General features: G+C 46.1%; 1 non-coding gene and 1 pseudogene across 1 annotated transcript; both read right to left on the reverse strand.

Moving 5' to 3' along the window:
• Positions 1–5939: 5939 nt before the first annotated feature.
• On the reverse strand, positions 5940–6103 carry LOC143726688 (U1 spliceosomal RNA). The gene has a single exon (XR_013198923.1). It is a non-coding gene; the product is annotated as a U1 spliceosomal RNA (small nuclear RNA).
• A 434-nt stretch (positions 6104–6537) lies between these two features.
• On the reverse strand, positions 6538–6714 carry LOC143727398 (U2 spliceosomal RNA; annotated as a pseudogene).
• Between the last annotated feature and the right edge of the window lie 5518 nt (positions 6715–12232).

The following is a 12232-nucleotide window of genomic DNA, read 5'->3' on the forward strand; positions in this document are numbered from 1 at the left end:
CTTGTAGTCCACCTGGGCCCCACCCGCTGGCAGGCACGGGAAAAACAGGGGGCCGGTCTTGGCCCACAGGTCCCGCGCTTCGCCGCACTCCCACAGCAGATGTCGAACGGTCTCCGGGGAACCACATCCGGACCGTGGGCAGGTGGAGTTTTTGGCCATGCCTCTGGAGTGCATAACCGCCCTGACCGGGAGGATCTCATGAGCCACCATCCACGACAAGTCTTTAAGCCTGTTCTGGAGAGCTGGGTGGGCTGCGTTCCTCCAAACATCTTTGGCCTCACCTAGTGTGAGGCCTGGAACCGGGCTCACCGATTCTCGATCCTGCACAAGAGAGATAAGAGACTTATGGTTAGTTAAAATGGTGGCATCATTTGTCTCTAAAAGATATTTCTTTAAAAATTTCTTAATAAAACTATGCTCTTTTGACAAATTAAAAGACACAGGACTTTTAAGATCAATGGGTAAAATTTTCAAAGTTCTTAGGTATGACCCCATCCAGAATCGGGTCATGGCTGCTGTCTTGTGTTCTCTGGATGGGGTCAGTGCGTACTGGATGTGGAGGGCGGCAAAGCGGCTGCCTAAAAACAGGTGGGGGTCTGGGAGGCCTTTCCCGCCATTCTCTTTTTTCTTTTTGACGACCTCCCTCTTTAGTCGTTCCCACTTGGACCCCCACAGGAAATAAAATACCGCCCTCTCCAGGTTGGCCAGGAATCGTCTTGGGGGACTAAAAACAGAACAGACAAGTAAAATCAGTGGTAAAATCACAGCTTTAAAAATTAAAATCTTGCCTTCAAACGTCAATTGTCTCAGTCCCCAAAAGCCCAGTCTTTGCCTGACTTTCCCTAACATGTCAGTCCAGTTTCCTTGTCCTCCACCCTCTCTGTCAAATTTTACACCTAAAATTTTCAAATCATTGTCTTTAAAATCCAAATCTAGTCCAACTGTGTCCACGTTCCCCCACGGCCCGAAGAGCTGGGCCTCGGACTTACTCCTATTGAGCTTGGCGCCCGAGGCCCGACCGTACCAGTCAGTCAAGTCCATTGCTCTTCGTACTGATAAAAGGTCAGTCGCTAAAAGGGTCACGTCATCCATATATAAAACACAGGTCGCCGTCAGTCCACCAGTCCCTGGGATGTCTAGTCCTTTAATCCATTTATCCCTTCTCAAGATTTGTGCCAGTGGCTCAATACAAGCCACATACAGAAGGGGAGATAAAGGACACCCCTGACGGACGCCGCTGTAGAGTTTTACAGCTTTGGATAAATGCCCGTTAACCAAAATTCTGCTAGACAGATCGTTGTACAGCAGTCCCACCCAGGCTATAAACCTCCCAGGAAACCCCATTTTTTCCAGTACCTGGAACAGGTACTGGTGCGAGACGCGATCAAAGGCTTTTTCGAAATCTAAATTTAGGACTACTAGCCGAATGTTTCTGTCTCTCGCAAAACAGATGGCGTCTCTGATCAGTACCAGGCTGTCCGTGATCTTCCTGCCGGGCACAGCGCATGCTTGATCCAGGTGGATTACGTCCTCTAAAACAGTCGACATACGTGTAGCTAAAATCTTACTAAAAAGTTTACAATCATAATTTAAAAGAGTGATTGGTCGCCAGTTTCTCAGGTCAGTCTTGTCCCCTTTTTTGTATAGTAATGTAACTATCCCTACTCTAAAGCTGTCTGGAAGTCTGTCAAGAGTCTCAAGTTCTTTAAAAACTGTCAATAAGTCGTGTGCTAAAATGTCCCAGAAAGTCAGATAAAACTCAAAGGGGAGTCCATCCAAGCCTGGGGACTTCCCCTTTTTAAAACCTTTTAGCGCTTTGTGCATTTCTAAAAGAGTAAAATCTTGGGATAAAAGCACATCTGGACTCTTTACCTTTTTGTCTAAAAACCCTAAAACTTCCTCTAAGATGCCATTGTGTACCTCTTTAGTGCTGTATAAATTATTGTAAAAACTTTCAATTTCCCCTAAAATCAGATCTGTTGTATTTACCTCCCCACCTGTAAAAGTTTTTAAAGTATTAATTGACCCTCCCCGTGTTATTGTCTTTTTAAAAAAATATCTAGTACACTTTTCCCCTTCTTCTATTTCTCTCTCCTTACATCTTAAAATGACACCTTTAGTCTTTGTTTCGGACAAATCTGACATTTCTTTCTTTACTTCTTTAATTTCTTCTGTAAAATCCAATCCACTGTTTAAAAGGTTAAAATATCTCTGCAGTCTTTTTTGCAGCCCCATCATGCGTCTTTTTTCTTTATTCTTTTTTTCTTTTCCAATTTGTTTAAAAAACCGTCCTGTCCTTTGTTTCACCATCTCCCACCACTGTGCACGTGAGTCGAAAAAGTCTTGGAGGGTCTGCCATTGGCTGAACTGCTCCCTATATTCACTAATCACTTCCTCATCCTCTAATAGGGAGCAGTTCAGCTTCCACAGCCCTCCCCCTACGGTCACACCCGTGGGTAGTGAAAGGGTGCAGGAGAGCATCATGTGATCAGAAAAGAAGAGGGGGCTCAATGTAGCATCGGTCGGCGGGCAGTCCCTTGTAAAAACATAGTCAATTCAAGAGGCTCTGGCGCCATCACCACTGAACCAGGTGAAGCCCTCCTCTCTTTGATGCATTGTTTTAAAGCAGTCAACTAACTTAAAATCTTTGACTATATTTTGTAATAAAACCGATGTCTTGTCGACCTTAAAATCCTCTCCTACCCTCTTTCTATCCTGTCTTGATAAAACACAATTAAAATCCCCTGCTACCACTAGGGGAGCCCTCCCGAGCATGTGGGGCTGCAGGTCTTCTAAAAGCTCATACCTGTTGTTTTTACCTGTAAAACCATACACATTTAAAATGTTAAAATCCTTACCTAAAAAAGTCAGATTAGCTAAAATTGCCCGCCCATCCCTCACCACAGTGCTGCCCTTCACCAAAACATGGGGATTTTTTACTAAAATAGCAACACCGTCATTTTTGTTAAAATTGGACCCACTCCAGATGGAAAGTCCTGGGGTCCAAATCTCCTCCCACTTCCTGTAATTTGTTAAAAAAGGCAGACCACATTCTTGCAATAAAAACGCATCTGACTTAAAAGATTTTAAAAAGGATAACACACTCTGTGCTCGTATATTGCTCTTCACACTTCTCACATTGATTGTGGAGATAGTGAGAGCCATGAGCAGTATGGTTAAAAGGGTGTGAGACATTTAAAAGCAACCAAGGGACTACAGAGATATAATTAAAATCATGTTATTTCTTGTTGCACTTGCCTTCCCTTTTCCCCAGATGAGCTGGGATCAGGGGGGCAAGTGCTTGACGCCTCAGGGCTCGCAGAGAAGGCCTCTTGCGAATCCTTTGGCGATGATGTTCTTAGCTTGAAATGCAGAAAAGAGACTTCATTAGGAGATTCTGCGGGCCACATACGGTCTAGATCTTCCATGGGGGAACTATCTAGCCGATGCGCTACCCGCAGCTTTTTCTCCTCTGTTTGAACCAGAGGAGATCTCGCACTTCTTTTCTGCACTTGAGCATTGGGGAGCGAAACATCTGTTTCACTCCCACTCGTGGACACACTAACCTCAGACACGGTTACTAGGGAGGAAGCCATTTCCTCCTCTTCATCCTCCATACTGTCTTCTTTTTCAATTTCATTTTGAGGATTGGCTTCCTCCCCCTCACCAACTGCCAGAATTGACTCCGCCCCTGTGGCCGCCCCACTTCCTCCTTCCTGTCCAATCCCTGAGGCTGGCTGGGGGTTTGAATTTCCCGCCGAAACCTCGGGGCCCGCCTCCTCAATTGTTTGTTCTTTGGGTGGGGCGGCCATTTTGTTGCTTTTTAACTTGTTGGCAAAACTTTTAGGGCAGTCTCTGTAGAGATGGGATGATTCTCCACAGAGGTTGCACTTTCTGCCATTTTGGCACTCTTCAAAAATGTGCCCAATTTCTCTGCACTTCCTACACACTACTTCTTGGCATGCCTCGGCGAGATGTCCAAGTTTGCCACACTTGCGGCATAGCTTGGGCATCCCTTGGTAATGGATGTAGCCTCTATTCTCTCCCAACACAATCATAGAAGGTATTTGACTCAGGCCATGGTAGCTGTTGGGATCTGCCCATTGTTTAATGGGCACTCTCCACACACAGCTCCAGATACCGTCTTCATCTAAAACCTTGACTGGTTGTCCACGAATAGAGCAATATCTTGCCAACCATACAGAAATATCTTCTCCACTAACTGTTTCATTAAACATCCTGACAATCACAACTTTCAGTGAATTATCAGTCAGTTTTTCCACAGTGAACATGGAGAAATTGGCTTTACACATTTCAAATCGAGTCCAAAAAGTACTTAGCAAGGAAGCAGAAGCAAAACTTACATCAAAGCCATGATTCAGGGGCAGAGTCAACAGGCAGTTTATGTCCACAACCTTAAAACCGAGTAACTGTTGGATGCACTTCCTAGAAAAGTCCAGCCTGGACATGACCCGGAGAGTGCCATCCTCTTTTGGTTTAAATTTAAAACGCACGCTGTGGTGCCTCCTCATGCCGGCACGAGCAGCCGACATGTTGGAGGCACCACTAGCCTGCTGCGGCTAAAACCCAACAATAAATATACAATAAATAAATTAAAACCTGCTTACCTTAAAACCAGAAGATTCCTCGTAGAACGAGTCGTCAATTAAAAGCCGCTTGTCAATGTACCTCCTGAAGGGTGGGTGTCCCGTGTGACAAGCAACACACGAGACCAAGTCCAACAAGAGGCGATCGCTGTCTCTACCTTAGGACCAGACACTTGATCTTAGCCAAAAGGCCGAGAAGCGATGACACAATGACGCAGAGGCGGGGGAGCCGTCAAAGGCCACGCCCACCTGGGCCGTGGCGAGAGGGTCTAAAGGTCGCCAGCAAACAAGCTCAGCTCACAGCAATACAAGCTCAGCTTGACTGTTGACACCGAAAATGGATCACAGCAGAGCGCACAACACGACACTTTGGAGTGCAACCTGGGATTTTGGACCAACAAACATTCTGCCCTAAAAGTGAGCGGGCAGACCAAAGCGTACGTCGAAGAGACTTGAAACTCTTGAGGGATGGTAGTACCCGCCCGGTCTACAACATCACCAAGGCTCGGCCCAATCGGCCCCAAGGTGGCGCTGCAGCGATCAGAAGTACGAAATGCCTCGTAACTCCTGAACCGTCCGTCGCAGACCCAAGTGTCTTACATCACCGGAATCCTTGGCTCGGGCCGAACAAGACGCAGGCCTCGGATTCGATGGTTGCGCTGGCGAGATTTTCGGGTATTTGGGATTTTGTGAAAAAGCTACTTTTGCACACTAGTCCTAGGTCTTTCGCCCGATCTGACCCAAACCGGTGCAGAAAGATTCCCTGGAGTCTGATTGCTGACAGCGATGGGGAAAAAAGTCGGAATTTCGATTCACGTTGGCGACGGGACGCCAAAACGTTGGGAGTGGGCGAGGCGGGCTTTACTTAAATGGCCATAACTCTCCAACGGAATGAGACAATTACACCCAAGTCGGTACACCTGTGCACGGGCTCAGCCTGTGCTCAGGTGAAAAGGGATGTGGCGACTGGCCACTTGGTGGCGCTGTAAACAGTAAAAACAACAACATGAATACGGCCATAGGCGACTGTATGTCAGGTGATTTTTCACACATGCACAAGGTATTCATACCACATGATAGAACTCCTCATTCGGAACAACTTTGCTTCTAGGACCACTGCTGCCAATAAAAGCGCTGGTTGAATAATGGAGATTATTTGAAGAATGATGAAAAAAAACCCCTAAAAAACAGCCCTACTTTTGCAGACTGGTCCTAGGTTGAGAGTTTTACATCTCTCAATCAACCACTGCAGTTCAATTCTCTGGACTTCCTAGGTCGTTAACTACCAGAAGAAGAGGAACTCGAACAATCTGCTCTTTTAACCAGTGTGTCCAGGGGAGAGCGCGAACGCAGTCCCCCACTACCATAAATTATGCAGTCGAGATTCCCACATTTGGGGAATTCGCAGGGGTCAGCACAACCGGAGTGCAATGGCCGAGCCTCGCCCTGGGTGAACCACCTTCCTGATCATGGTGTCTCCCCTGCCAGGTAAGTATGAATTCCCAGGCCTCCCGTCAGAGGCACCGTGTCCCTCTCCGCAATCCTCACCAACGGTCGGACAATCAAACACACACCTGATTCAACTCATCAGCTCATTCGTAAAAACTCCAAGAGATAAGAGAGAGACATCAAAAACCTGCAGAGTCGGGCTCTTTTGCTGTTGTTGTTGTGGATGATGTTGTTTTCATGCTCCGGATCCATGAGCCAAAAATCAATTTCATACGCGGCCACCGGATAGTGGACGAATCAGATGTTAAACGAGATAAGAACAGAGTTGTTGTTTTTTTTTCCCTCTCACACCACCATTACCTGTATAGCATATGATCACCTACAACACCTTTAAAGCACCCATACACAGCAATATACGTTACTTCCATTAACACCTGCTGCCACACAAGACTAAAACATCTCTTTCATTGAACACAGTTTTTGGGGGTGCACCGTTCCCAGAAGTACTGCAATACCGGGTCGATGCGTGGAGTGGACGGAGCAAGCCCCTCTTCCATCTCCCAGTTCCAAAAATCAATTTAATATATGGTGCCCGGGTAGGGCACGTATCAGATATTAAACTGATAAGAACAGATTTTTTCTTTCGAAAAAAGTTTATTGTCACATTGTTTCATTCCATTCTTTCAATATCCATTTTTTCCTTATAAAATCACATTTTTGCACATATCTTAAAACAACAAAAAGGACATAAGTTACAGTTAAAAATCAGTTATGTTGATGTGTTGTGTAAAAGTCCATGTATGTTGTGTGTTGTTTTAAAGTAAAGGTAAAATGGATTAAAATAAAATAGGAATGCAAATATAAAACAATAAAACAATAAAATATGCCAAATAAAACATCTCTTGTACAGGATCGAGGGTGAGTCCCTATCAAGAATGTCCATTCACTCCAGGTCTCCAGAACAGGCCCCAGACTCCTCGCTTCCAGTGCCCAGCGGAGATCCCCTCTCCTCCGGCCCGCTGGCCCGCTGTTCCCGTAGCCAGAGTGGTGAGGGTGCATCTACGGGCGGCCAGGTACGGTGGCGGCCGGGACCTTCTCCGTGTGACCTCGGCCCCCCCATCCGAATAACGACGTGCGGCCCACCCTGCAGCGTTGATGTTATCCTCTGCTCGCACGCGTGGAGGGGGACCGTCACGCGTTTCCCCACCAGCAGGTTTCTGGTGACCCAGATGGCATCCTTGATGTGGTTGAGGGTGAGCCAGAGCGAGGCAAACGTTGGTGGTGTCAACTCCTTCAAGCCCTGACCCACCCCCAGGATGGCGAGCTTATAGTCCACCTGGGCCCCACCCGCTGGCAGGCACGGGAAAAACAGGGGGCCTGTCTTGGCCCACAGGTCCCGCGCAGCGCCGCACTCCCAGAGCAGATGTTGAACGGTCTCCGGGGAACCACATCCGGACCGTGGGCAGGTGGAGTTTTTGGCCATGCCTCTGGAGTGCATGACCGCCCTGACCGGGAGGATCTCATGAGCCACCATCCACGACAGGTCCTTAAGCCTGTTCTGGAGAGCTGGGTGGGCTGCGTTCCTCCAAACGTCTTTGGCCTCACCTAGTGTGAGGCCTGGAACTGGACTCACCGATTCTCGATCCTGCACAAGAGAGACGAGAGACTTGTGATTAGTTAAAACAGTGGCATCATTTGTTTCTAAAAGATATTTCTTTAAAAATTTCTTAATGAAACTATGCTCTTTTGACAAATTAAAAGACACTGGACTTTTAAGATCAATGGGTAAAATTTTCAAACTTCTTAGGTATGACCCCATCCAGAATCGGGTCATGGCTGCTGTCTTGTGTTCTCTGGATGGGGTCAGTGCATACTGGATATGGAGGGCGGCAAAGCGGCTGCCTAAAAACAGGTGGGGGTCTGGGAGGCCTTTCCCGCCATTCTCTTTTTTCTTTTTAACGACCTCCCTCTTGATTCGTTCCCACTTGGACCCCCACAGGAAATAAAATACCGCCCTCTCCAACTTAGCCAGGAATCGTCTTGGGGGACTAAAAACGGAACAGACAAGTAAAATTAGTGGTAAAATCACTGCTTTAAAAATTAAAATCTTGCCTTCTAACGTCAGTTGTCTTAGTCCCCAAAAGCCCAGTCTTTGTCTGACTTTCCCTAACATGTCAGTCCAGTTTCCTGGTCCTCCACCCTCCCTGTCAAATTTTACTCCTAAAATTTTCAAATCCTTTTCTTTAAAATCCAAATCTAGTCCTCCTGTGTCCACGTCGCCCCACGGCCCGAAGAGCAGGGCCTCGGACTTACTCCTGTTAAGCTTGGCGCCCGAGGCCCGACCGTACCAGTCAGTCAAGTCCATTGCTCTTCGTACTGATAAAAAGTCAGTCGCTAAAAGGGTCACGTCATCCATATATAAAACGCAGGTCGCCGTCAGTCCACCAGTTCCTGGGATATCTAGTCCTTTAATCCATTTATCCCTTCTCAAGATCTGTGCCAGTGGCTCAATACAAGCCACATACAGAAGGGGAGATAAAGGACACCCCTGACGGACACCGCTGTGGATATTTACAGCTTTGGAAAGATGCCCATTTGCAAGAAATTTGCTGCTTAAGCCCTCATACAGCAGTCCCACCCAAGCTATAAACCTCTCTGGAAAGCCCATTTTTTGCAGTACCTGAAGGAGGTACTGGTGCGAGACCCGATCAAAAGCTTTTTCAAAGTCTAAATTTAGGACTACAAGCCTAATGTTTCTGTCTCTCGCATAACAGATGGCGTCTCTGATCAGTACCAGGCTGTCCGTGATCTTCCTGCCGGGCACAGCGCAAGCTTGATCCAGGTGGATTACGTCCTCTAAAACAGTCGACATGCGTGTAGCTAAAATCTTACTAAAAAGTTTACAATCATAATTTAAAAGAGTGATTGGTCGCCAGTTTCTCAAGTCAGTCTTGTCTCCTTTTTTGTACAGTAATGTAACTATCCCTACTCTAAAGCTGTCTGGAAGTCTGTCAAGAGTCTCAAATTCTTTAAAAACTGTAAGTAAGTCATGTGCTAAAATGTCCCAGAAAGTCAGATAAAACTCAAAGGGGAGTCCGTCCATGCCCGGGGACTTCCCCTTCTTAAAACCCTTTAAAGCTTTTTCCAATTCTAAAAGATTAAAATCCTGGGATAAAAGCACATCTGGACTCTTAACTTTTTCATCTAAAAACCCTAAAACTTCCTCTAAGATGCCATTGTGTACCTCTTTAGTGCCGTATAAATTACTGTAAAAACTTTCAATTTCCCCTAAAATCAGGTCAGTTGTATTTACTTCCCCCCCTCTAAAAGTTTTTAAAATATTGATCGACCCTCCCCGAGCTATTGTCTTTTTAAAAAAATACCTGGTACACTTCTCTCCTTCCTCTAACTCCCTTTCTCTACATCTTAAAATGACACCTTTGCTCTTTGTTTCAGACAGATCTGACATTTCTTTCTTTACTTCTTTTATTTCATTTGTAAAATCCAATCCATTGTTTAAAAGGTTAAAATATCTCTGCAGTCTTTTTTGCAACCCCATCATGCGTCTTTTTTCTTTATTCTTTTTTTCTTTTCCAATTTGTTTAAAAAACCGTCCTGTCCTTTGTTTCACCATCTCCCACCACTGTGCACGTGAGTCGTAAAAGTCCTGGAGGGTCTGCCATTGGCTGAACTGCTCCCTATACTCACTAACCACTTCCTTGTCCTCTAATAGGGAACAGTTCAGCTTCCACAGCCCTCCCCCTGCAGTCACACCCGTGGGGAGTGAAAGAGTGCAAGACAGCATCATGTGGTCGGAAAAAAAGAGGGGGGTCAATGTAGCATCGGTCGGCGGGAGGTCCCTGGTAAAAATATAGTCAATTCGAGAGGCTCTGGCACCGTCACCACTGAACCAGGTGAAGCCTTCCTCTCTTTGATGCATTGTTTTAAAACAGTCAACTAACTTAAAATCTTTGACTATATTTTGTAATAAAACCGATGTCTTGTCGACCTTAAAATCCTCTCCTACCCTCCTTCTGTCCTTTTTTGATAATACACAATTAAAATCCCCTGCTACCACTAGGGGAGCCCTGCCTAGCATGTGGGGTTGCAAGTCTTCTAAAAGCTCATACCTGTTATTTTTTTCAGTAAAACCATACATATTTAAAATGTTAAGATCCTTACCTAAAAAAGTCAGATTTGCTAAAATTGCCCGCCCGTCCCTCACCACAGTGCTGCCCTTCACCAAAAGGTTGGGATTTTTTATTAAAATAGCAACACCGTCATTTTTGTTAAAATTGGACCCACTCCAAATGGAAAATCCTGGGGTCCAAATCTCCTCCCACTTCCTGTAATTTGTTAAAAAGGGCAAACCACATTCTTGCAATAAAAACACATCTGACTTAAAAGTTTTTAAAAAGGATAACACACTCTGTGCTCGCAAAGTAGACCTCACACTTCTCACATTGATTGTAGAGATAGTGAGGGCCATGAGCAGTATGGTTAAAAATACAAGCATTAATAGAAGGATAAAACCAAAAGACTGCAGAAAGTTACATTAAAATCATGTTATGTCATGTAGCACTTGCTTCTCCTTTTCCCCAGAAAAACTGGGATCAGGAGGGCAAATGCTCGCCGCCTCAGAGTCCACAGAGAGAACCTCTTGTGGCTCCTTCGGTGACGATGTTCTAAGCTTAACGTGCAAAAATGAGACTTCATTGGGAGATTCTGCGGGCCACATACGGTCTAGATCTAACGAAGAGGAACTATCTAGCCGATGCGATGCCCGCAGCCTTTTCTCCTCTGTTTGAAGCAGAGGAGATCTCGCAGACCTTTTTTGCACCTGAGCATTGGGGAGAGAACCCTCGGATTCACCCCCACTATCCACCACACTAACCTCCGATACGGTGTAGAGTGAGGAAGCCGTTGCATCCTCCTCCTCCTCCTCCATTTTGTTTTCACTTCTCTCTTGTTGGGGAACGGCTTCCTCACTCTGTTCGCTGTTAAAACTTGACTCCGCCCCTGTGGCCGCCCCACTTCCTTCCTCCTGCCCACTCCCTGAGGCTGGCTGGGAAATAGAATTTCCCGCCAAAACCTCAGGGACCGCCTCCTCCTTCCTTTGCTCTTTTGTTTGTTCCACATGTGGGGCGGCCATTTTGTTGCCTTTCAGTTTGTTGGCAAAACTTTTAGGGCAATCTCTGTAGAGATGGGATGACTCCCCACAGAGGTTGCACCGCCTGCCATTGGTACACTCTTCAAAAGTATGACCAATTTCTCTGCATTTCCCACATATCATTTCCTGGCATGCTTCAGCTAAGTGCCCAAACTTTCCACATTTTCTACATAATTTGGGCATACCCTGGTAGTGAATGTAGCCTCTGTTCTCACCCAACACAATCATAGAAGGCAGATGCTTCAGGCCCTGGTAGCCCCCAGCGTCTTCCCATTGTTTAATGGGAATTCGCCAGGAGCATGTCCAAATACCATCCTCATCTAAAACCTTGACTGGCTGGCTTCGAACTGTGCAAAATCTGCCCAGCCAGACACAAATGTCCTCCCCAGTCACTGTCTCATTAAACATTCTAACAATCACAGTTTTAAGTGTGTTGTCAGAGAGCTTTTCAACAGTAAACATGGACAGCTGGGATTTAGCTACTTCAAATCTGTGCCAGAAATCATTCAGGTGGGAAACCGCTCTAAAACTAACATCAAATCCTTTGTTCAGGGGCAGAGTCACGATGCAATTCAGATCATCAGGTTTAAAATTTAGAGTTTTTTGGATCAGCTTCCTGGAGAAGTCAAGACGTGACATCCCCAGGAGCTTCCCCTCAACTTCTTTGAATAAAAAACGCACGCTGTGGTGCCTCCTCATGCCGGCACGGGCAGCCGACATGGTGGAGACACCAACAGCCTAAAACTTTAAAAAACAATAAATAAATAAATAAATAGATAAAAAGGTCTTACCTTAAAACAGAACCGGAATAAAAGCAGCTGGATCAATGTACCTCTCAAAAGTTTGGGGCTCAAGTCACTGAAGGACCCAAGCCGGAAAAACCTCCAAGAGGCGATCGCTGTCTCTACCCTAGGACCAGACACTTTATCTTAGCCAAAAGGCCGAGAAGCGATGACACAATGACGCAGAGGCGGGGGAGCCGTCAAAGGCCACGCCCACCTGGGCC

The sequence above is a fragment of the Siphateles boraxobius genome, unplaced genomic scaffold, assembly GCF_051911475.1.
Source record: "Siphateles boraxobius isolate OS27281-9 unplaced genomic scaffold, OSU_SipBor_1 77, whole genome shotgun sequence".
NCBI lineage: Eukaryota > Metazoa > Chordata > Actinopteri > Cypriniformes > Leuciscidae > Siphateles > Siphateles boraxobius.